A 10,127-nucleotide genomic window follows, 5' to 3' on the forward strand; every position below is an offset into this window, starting at 1 on the left:
GAATTTTATTCAGCAATAAAAGGGAAGCTAATACTGATCCATGCTGCAATGTGGATGGGTGAACCTCACAAACATTATGCTAAGTGAAAGCAGACCTGTAGAGTTACAAAGCAGATCAGTGGTAGCCTAAGTCTGAGGGTGGCAGTGAAGGATGGACTTCAAACAGGTACAAAGGGTCATTTGAGGGGTGATAAAAATATTCTAAAATTGCATTATGGTGACAGTTCCAAGATTTTATAGGCCCACTGCCATTGAGTCAATTTCAACTCACAGCTACCCTATAGGACAGAGTAGAACTGCTCACTAGTTTCTGAGGCTATAAAGCTTTGTGGGAGCTCGTATTTCTCCTTGGAGTGGTATATGGGTTCAAACCAACCTTGTGGTTAACAGCCCAACACAGGACTCACTAGGGTACCAGAGCTCCTGCACTGGTCACTACATTTAGCATACTGGTTACGACTCGGGCTAATACTCTCATGGTCAACAGTTCGAAATGACCAGCTGTTCAGCAGGAGAAAGATGAGGCTTTCTGCTCCAGTAAAAATTTACAGCCTCGGAAACCCTGTACAGGGTCTCCATGAGCCTGAACCTACTCCATACCACATAACAACAACAACAACATCAATTGGATGCCCAGGTGGATGTCTCTTAGGACTTTGGGTTGCTGTATAACCAGCATCACCTCTGTTTTCCAACTTGTACGATGGGCACAATGATCGGTGATGTCAGGGGAGCAAGAGACCTGAGAAACTGCTGGCCCTCTCCGGTCACTCCGAGCCGTTCATTCATTCATTTGGTGGAAGCAGTTCCCCTGCCAGTGTCTCTAGGCTGGCACCTGGCCCGTAGCAGGAGAGGTACCCTGGGCAAGAACTGGAGAAATGAAGGTTCTGTGAGCACCCTGTTGTGACTGACCCAGCCTCCCTCCATTGGAGTTACCACCTGAGACGTGGCTGAGCTTGACTTGGAGCTCATAGTTGGATGGATGGTGGCTTTTTGTGGTGATGGCTGGAGCTGAAGCCTCACATCACCACAGCCCAAGGTGACTCTGGTCCAGGAGTAGAAGACAGAAAACTAGAACTCAGACGCTGCTGTTTCTTAGACTCTTCTGGTCTTCTCCCCCGTTCTGAGGACGAATGGCACACAAAGTGAAAAATGACTCTAAGCGCTTCCAGCCATTGCTAATTGTGACCCTGAGACACAGAGAGGGAAAGCAACCTACCAGGGATATCCCAGCCAAGATGTGGAAAAGCCGGGACTCAAATCCAAGTGTGTTTGATCCCAGACCCAAGCTGTTAACCAGTTCACCTGCCCTGCTCTGAGAAATGTAGAGGATGCACCCAGAGGAAAGGAAAGGAAAGGAAGAAAACTTAATATTAACGGACACATACCATTGGTCAGGTCTTTGCATTTGTGGGACTGTTAGATAAGCACTGGACTGCTAACCACAGGTCAGCAGTTCAAACCCACCAGGTACTCCTCAGAAACCCTATCCAGGGTTGCTATGAGTCAGAACCAGTTTGACGGTACTTACCACCAACAACAACTTTCATTCTATTTAACAAATGAAGTTACTGACACTTAGATGTGGCAGATTTAATGTGGCATTTAAAGCAAACACCCAGTTAGTTGCTGTCCACCTGATTCCAACTCATAGTGACCCCATATGTTTCCCCATAGATCTGCACTCCAAAGAATTTCTAATGGCTGATTCATTTTTGAAAATAGATCACTAGAAGTTTCTTCTGAGGTTGTAGATCAGAGTGTTGTGATCCATAGGGTTTTGGCTGGATGGTTTTTCAGAAACAGATCACCAGGCCTTTCTTCATAGTCTTTCATAGTCTGTAAGCTCCACTGAAGCCTGTTCAGCATCACAGCAACATGCAAGCCTCGCCTAACAGATGGGTGATCCAGTGCTGGTATGAACTGGCTGGGAATTGAACCTGGGTCTCCTGTAAAGAAGTGAAGAATTCTGTCTTACATGTGTGTGTGTATTGAGAGAGAGAGAGAGAGAGAGAGAGTTCACTTCTGGGTGCACTTTAATCACCAACCTTTACGTTGCAGCCAAGCATAGTAACCATTTGTGCCACACGGGGTCTCCGATGTGCCCTTGCACTGTAGTCAGAGTGCTTGCCTTGACTCCTCCAGCAAAGGCTGATTGCCATAGGCAACTGACTTCCGCTTTGTATTCTAGCCCTCATCTGTAAAATGGGCAGATGACAATGCCCATCTCCTCCAGGCCTCAGGAAGACTAAATGAATCAGGAATGTCATGTACTTGAAACACTGACTGTGTTCATCTCTGTCATTAGTATTATTACTCAAGATCAAATTGCTACAAAGTGGGTGTGATATTCAGAACCAGGCCTGTAGGATTCAAAACTAGGTTTAGTGGTTTCCTCCCATGTTCTTGTTACAGGTTATTGGTCTCTATAGACATTTGGATGTCTACAGATGAGAAGAAGCAAAGAGAAGGGGAGGAGAGAAATCTATGGGAGACAAGGGGAGGGGAAGGAAGGGAGAGCAGAGAAGGAAAAAAGAAAAAGAAAAAAAATAAAATACATGAAGATGGCTGTAGTGTATCCCATTTCTATTTTGCCAAATAACACATCTTGTAAAAGCAACAACCATCTCTTGCAATCATCATTTCATAAAGCAAGGGTATGTTAACATCTAAGAGGTAGGGGAAAACAATCAGAATATAGACGCTAGACCTTTAGATTAAGTAAACGTGGCTCTTGGAGCACTCTCTCAACATTATTCTCTTCATTTCCCCACAGACAGGGGAAACCTTATCAGAGGCCAGCCTGGGCTTTCAAACCAGCATTTTGAAAGCACCAGCTCCCTACCAAGGCTTTGGGAAGTTTGCACAGAGCTTTGGGGTGTCAGAACACATTTCTAAAATAATGAATTTTCAGAAAAATGCCAATTGATAAATCCTAGAGTGAAAAAAATATGCACATACACACACATTTTCTTCCCCAGGTAGCACTACAGAGTCAACAAACTCGAGAGAGGATTTCTTCTAACAGTAATCTAGTAACAGACTCAGGAGAGTTTAATCTCAAAATTTGTAGGGGATGCTCTCTAGAGGAGCAAACCATGAAGGACATATCATGCTGTTGTTGTTAGGTGTTGTCAAGTCGGTTCCAACTCATAGTGACTCTATGCATGACAAAATGAAACACTGTCCATTACTGCACCATCCTCACAATCTTGCTATGTTTAAGAAGGGCATTTTATAGCGAGAGACAGAAAGAGAAAGAGTTAGCTGGAGAGGAAGGGGAAGGGAAAGGGAGAGAGATTTGTTTCAAGAAAATGGCTCACACAGTTGTAGAGGCTGGCAAATCCCAAATCTTTGGGTTATTCATCCAGCTAGATGTTTCTCCTGACTCATGCGGTTGCAGAGACTGGTCAACCCCAAATCCTCAGGTCAATAGCAGGCTGATGGCTCACACTCTAATTATGGGAAGTTGGATGCAGAATTTAGAGAGAGCAAGCTTTGCCAGAACATCCATATATATTGGATGCAGGCCAGACCCCAGAAAACCAATTGGCTTTCAACTGATTGGTGGCCCACATCAGATCACAAAATAGAGTATGATTACACTATGGAAGAGCAATCAGTCCAATGCTGGCCAAACCACTGAGGATCATAATTAGCTAAGCTGTTACATACTATAACCATCACAGGATGCACTGAGTAGAAGCTGAGAAAGTCCTAGTATGACCACCAATCTGGGAAGGCACCAGAGGAACTCAGACATACCTAAGCAAACACTATTCCCATCTGCCATCAGTCCTGTGGAGGCAGCTGGTGTTTATGCAGCAAACCCATAGAGCAAGCCTCAAGAGTGACAGACAGGGACCAGGAGGGACTGAAAGAATGATGAAGGGAGTTGGTTCCGAGACTGGAGCAGGTCTTTCGAGTGATTGGAAAGTAAAGCCAGGGCTGAACTTCGATGAGAAACAGAGGCAGCACGTGTGGCTTGCAAAACTTGAATTTGGACCGTGACTTTTGCCCTCTCTTGCCACTGTGTCTCAGTTTCCTCATCTAAAAACGGTGAATGTGATACTATGTTGAACCACATGAAATGCCATTTTTGTAGATCAAAAGAAGAGTTGATCATCAAAATGACATGTGGAGGAAATGGAACACGGATACAATGCTGATAGACATGTGAAAGGCACAAAGCTTAACACAAACTTACTATAAACCATCCTATTGCCATTGAGTGAATTCACACTCATAGCAACCTCATGTGTGTCATGGTAGAACTGCTCATAGAGTTTTCTTGTCTGTAATCTTTATAGAAGCAGTTCACCTGATCTTTCTTATTTGGAGCAATTGGGTGGGTTTGAACTGGCAACCTTTAGGTTAGTAGCTCTTTGCAAACCACTTGTGGCAACAGGCTTCTATATTTGCTATTCGCCCCAACAACTCTCTCCTAGGAATCTACACACAAGAGAAGTATAAGGGAACTTCACAAAATTCATGGAAAAAATGAAATTGAAAGATAAAGAATTTTTTTTCATAAACGTTTTGAAGCCCCCTTATAAATGCATGTATATGCAAAGATTAGGACACAAATGTTCATACAAACATTTTTCACCATTGCTGAAAATTAATAATCCAAATGTTTGTGAGCTCATGAATGGATAAACAAAATATGGTCTTTTTTTATTTTGTTAACTTTATTTGGGGGGTGAGTAAGGCATGAGTTAGTGTTAAGACTAGGGTTAAGTCTAGGCTAGGCCCAGGACTTCGTTTAGTGTTAGAGTTATGGTTAGGAATAAGTCTAAGCATTGGGCTAGGGCTAGGACTAAGACTAGGTCTAGTTTTAAGGGTAACAGGAGTGTTTGTTTTCTTGAAATCTACTTGATTTTCTCTTTGTTTGGAAGTTCTGTAACTACATTGTTCCCTCTTTTTACTTTATGTTCTGTTGTTGCTGTTGCTACAACTATATCTCTGGTTCTTGATTTTCAGTCTTGTGGGTCTGTTTTATTTTGAACATTTCTATATATGGGTTGAGTTCTGGGTGATATTGCCATGTATATTATTTCAGGTTGCTTTCTGCTGTTGTTGGTTCTCTGCCCAAAGAACTCCTTTTAATATTTTTTGTAAGGTTTGTCTGGTTTGTACAAATTCTTTTATTTTCTGTTTATCTGAAAATAATCTAATTTCAACATCATATTTTTTTTTCTTTTTTTTAATGTTTTATTGTGACTTATGTGATAGTTTACATGGGAGAGCATTAGCTTTACATTCATCCTATTATATATCATTTCATTGCTATGGTTACAATCCCCTCCATGCATCATCAAACAACCAAAGGGTATACCCTGCAAGCCTGCCCCACGGTCATCAGCACACAGCCCCTCTCCCTCTCTGGGTCTAGGGTCCCGAGCCACTCCATCTCTCCACATCATCATCTCTGCCTCCATCTCTGGCATCACTGCTTCTCTGGGTAGGGTCCCGCTCTCCGCTCTTCTCCCTTGATGGTTCCAGGGACCTCTGCTCCTAGACTGCAAAGTCAATCACTCCCCTCCTTTTGCTACAAAATGTCTACCTTTACATTTCCAACCCTCGCAGTCAGTCTTGATAACAATTATTCACCAGTGTACCACAGGGGACTTATCCCTATTGCCTTTCACTTTCATAAGCCCCGCCCAGACAGATTGGATACTACTCAGTGGAGATTCTACCTTCCTCCACACCCTCTGGATCTAGGATCCCTCTTGAAAGCTTGTAAACCAGTCACTTCTTGCCTTTGTAGCCTACCCCCCTTTTGGGTAGCCAATGTCCAAGTTGTCCATCCCTGTCTACTCTGTGTATGAAGGGGGTGGGAATGATCCTCACTGTAAAGATTTGTTCCCTCTTTTGAGCCACTGCATCCATAGGTGTAGGTCAAGTTTATCAAATTGTATCAGATTGTTCTTTTTTCCCTCTTCTTTCTTCTTCTAGTTGAGCTCTGATCATCCAGTCATTGAAGCCAGGTCAAGTGGATATTATCTGCAAGTGTGGGTGTTCTTGTTGTGCATATGCCCTCTCTTCTTATCAGCTGGATGCTTCACTCTCCACTCTAGTCCTCTGTGGTTATGTCACTGACTCTGGGCCCAAGAGTCCCCAGATCTTGCTACACTGCTGGCCAGCCAGGTTTCCACCCAGGTTCACAAGAGTCTATTGAACGTTGTAGGGCTTTACTCGCAACTTCATTGCTGTTTTTCCCTCACTTCCCCTTATCGGTGATGAGCATGGTCACCAATCAGAATGCGTATTCCTATTGAGTCTTAGTCTTGGAAGGGGGTTTGCCCTGAGGGGACCCAACCACTTGCCTTGATGTCTCGTGGGACAACATCATATTTAATGGACATTTTTGCTGGGTATGTGATTCTTAGTAATATTTTTCTTTCTGAGTTTTATATATGTCCTTCATCTTCATGGTTTCTGCTGAGAAATTGAGCTTATTCTTATTAGTTGTCCTTTGTGGGTTGTTGTTGTTGTTAAGTGCCGTCGAGTCGGTTTCGACCCATAGCGACCCTGAATAGGGTTTCCGAGGCTGTAAATCTTTACAGGAGCAGAACGCCTCATCTTTCTCCCGCGGAGCGGCTGGTAGTTTTGAACTGCTGACCTTCCGGTTCGCAGCCCGATTCGTAACCACTACGCTACCAGAGCTCCTTTGTGGGTAGCTTTTCAGTTTTCCTAAGCACCTTTCAGGATTCTTTCCTTGTCTTTGGCTTTGAAAAGTTTGATTATAATGTCTTGGTGTTTTCTTTGAGGGTCTATCCTGTTTGTATTTTGTTCAAATTCGTGAATGGCTGTCTTCTTGTCTTTCATTATGTTAGGGAAGTTTACTTCCAAGAACTCTTGGACAATATTCTCTGTGCTTTTTGTTTGTTTGTTTGTTTGTTTTGTCTCTTCCTTTACTAGAATTTCAATCGCATGTAAGGCATTCCTCTTGATTGTGTCCTTCATAAATCTTTTTCTTTCTTCAGATTGTTTCTGTTGTTTTTTTTCTAATTGTTCCTCTAGCAGATGAATATTGAGAGATTGTTCTTAAAGCTCAGTAATTCGGACTTCCATTTCTACTTCTTTGTTCTTTCTGTGTATTATCTATTTCTGAAGTCTCAGTGCTAAACTTCTGGCCTTCTAATTGCTGTTTTAGTATGGTTCCCATTATTTTGTCAGTCTGCTTCCTGAATTCTTCTCAAGTTTTGTCCATGTTTTCCTTGATTCTATCTGTAGTTGTCTTGATCTTTTTTTCCATCCATTGAAATTGCCTAACTAGTGGTCTTTTCAATTTCTTATCAGTTACTTCAGATACCATTTCTAGTATTAAGATTTCTGACTCTGTATTTTGATCACTTGTTTGAGGCACTCTGTCTTGTTTCCTCATGTAAGCTGAAATAGCAAGCTTTTTCTGAGACACTGTGGTGTTGTATTTATATTTGATTGATGAGTGTATATTGGTGTGTCCTCAGGCACTCACCACCTGTCTCCCGGTGGATGTGGTAGAGAATGAAAGTGTGAATGCCATTAGTTCTCTGTTCACTGTTTGTGTAGTTCAAGGTAGGTTCATGCACCTCCAGAAACAGGGCATTATGCGAGGTGTGCGACCCAAGGCAGAGTAGAGGCTGTGCAGGAGGGGTGTCACTGGTTGCTTGGCTGGTGAGGACGGGAACTGTCCATACACCAGCTACCAGGACGTCATGGGACCAAGGGAGAACTTCATCTCTTGCCACCAATCTCCAGTTGCATTCTGTGTAGGTTATACCACTCCACACCAGCCCACAGTCCACCCAATTTTCTTCTCTGTCACTGCTCCTGTTCAACTTCCCCTTCAAGTCACTACTCAGTCCACCTCTCTCTCCTATCCTCTGATGCTCAGGGTTCCAGCATCACCATTTGTGTCTGTATTTACTTAGTCTCCAGTGTCTTTGTTGCAGTGGATTGATTCAATATGTCTACCAACTCCACCATCTTGTCCCAGCTCTTACAAAATGTGGTCTACTAATACAGTGGAATGTTATTCATAAATAAAAAAGAATATAGTTTGTATACATGATACAACATGGATAAACCTCAAAAACATTACACTAAGTGAAAGAAGTCAGGCACAAACCAGCACATATATGATCCCACTTATATGAAATATCCAGAAAAAGCAAATCTATAAAGCCAGAGAGCAGATTCACAGTTGCCTAGGTCTAAGGTATGGAATTCTGGTGGTGCTTTTGGATAAACACTGGACTACTAACCACAAGGTCAATGTTTCAAACCTACCAGCTATTCTGTGGGAGAAAAACAAGGCTGTTTGCTCCCATAAAGGTTTACAGTCTCAGAAAACCTATATATGAATTAGAATCAACTCAAGGGTATTGAGTTTGTCTTTTTAGAGGTCTGTGAATAAAAATAAAGGATTGACTGCAAACAGGTACAAAAGTTCTTTTGGGATGACAGAAATGCTCTAAACTTGTATTGTGATGATTGCACAAGTCTATTAGTTTACTAAAAATCATTACATTGCACACAGTAAAAATAGGTGAATTTTATGATCTATAAATTATACCTCAGTAAAGCTGGGTTTGGTTTTGTTTTTCAAGTCCCATACTGGCAACTTCAATGATTCAACCTAATATGGCACTTTGAAGGTTCGGATCTATAGAAATAAAATTACATTTCTGTGTGTTATTAGGAAAGCATACATGTGTGTGAGATTGCTACAATGCCTCCAATTCACTGCCCCACCAGTCATCCACATCCTGGGCAATGTGACTTTGCAGCCCCTCCCACCAAGAAGTAGTTGGTAGTCTGCTTCCTCACCCCTTGAGTCAAAACTTCGCCGTGTGACTTGCTTTAGCCAATGGAATACAGTAGAATTCTTGGTGTACCAGCTCTGAGTCTAGACCTAAAACAGTCTTGCACATTTCCTCTTACTGTCTTGGAACCCTGCCACAACCGTAAGAAGGACCCTAGGTTAGCCAATAGAGAAGATGGGAGACGACAGTTCCCCCACTTATAGCCAGCTGGGCATGAAGATACTAGTATAAATCATAAGATAGCATAACTCTTGAGTGTGAAACTGGCCTGAAAATCAGTTCCTGGAAGATAGTAAGCAGTCAAAAAATGTCAGGGATCTCCTTTATCATCACCTCTGTCTTCAATCTGCAATCTATTTAGCACCTTGCCCACCTGAATGCCTTCAGAAGCTTTACCTCTGTGATTTTGAAGAATGGCTTGTATATTGACAGAATAGATTTCAAAGAAAAAAAAAATATCTCCAGAGATAAGGAGGGTTGATTCATCTAGATAACATAACAACTTGAAATACATATACATCTACTAACAGAGATTCAGAACATAGAAAACAAAACTTGGTGGCACTGAAAATAAAGATGGGCAAATTCACAATTACAGTTGGAGATTTCAGCACCCCTATTTCAGTAATTAATAGAGCAAGTGGAGTCCTTGTGTGGCGCTGTAGGATAAGCACTGGACCACAAGGTCAGTTTGAACTACAAAGTTGGCAGTTCAAACTCACCAGCCACTCCTTGGAAACCCTATATAGGGTCACTATGAGTCAGAACCGACATGACGACACTTAACAACAACAACAAACAATTTTTATAGGAATAGGTTGTCAGGTTTTTTTGTGTTTTTCCTCATAAAGCCACTTGGTGAATTTGAACTGCCAATCTTTCAATGGCAACTTAACCACTGCACCACTAAGATTTCCTAATAAATGTTTAAACTAAAAGTCCACTGCTGTTAACAGGATTTTGGTTCATAGCGACCGTATAGAACAGAGTAGAGCTATCTGCCTATAGGGTGTTCAAGGTTAAAAAATCTTTACAGAAACAGCCTGCATGTCTATCTCCCATAGAATGGCTGTTGGGTTTGAACCCCCAACCTTTCAGTTAGTAGCTGAACCATTTAACCACTGTGTCACCAGGTCTAACTTAATGGGCATTTATAATGCATTCCACCTAACAATAACACAATCACAGTCTTTTTAAATGCACCTAGAACCTTTCAGACTGCGAACCTTAAGGTCAGCGGTTCGAAACTACCAGCCGCTCCGCGGGAGAAAGATGAGGCTTTCTACTCCCGTAAAGATTTACACCCTCGGA

Source organism: Chrysochloris asiatica, unplaced genomic scaffold (assembly GCF_000296735.1).
Source record: "Chrysochloris asiatica unplaced genomic scaffold, ChrAsi1.0 scaffold00128, whole genome shotgun sequence".
NCBI classification, from domain to species: Eukaryota; Metazoa; Chordata; class Mammalia; order Afrosoricida; family Chrysochloridae; genus Chrysochloris; species Chrysochloris asiatica.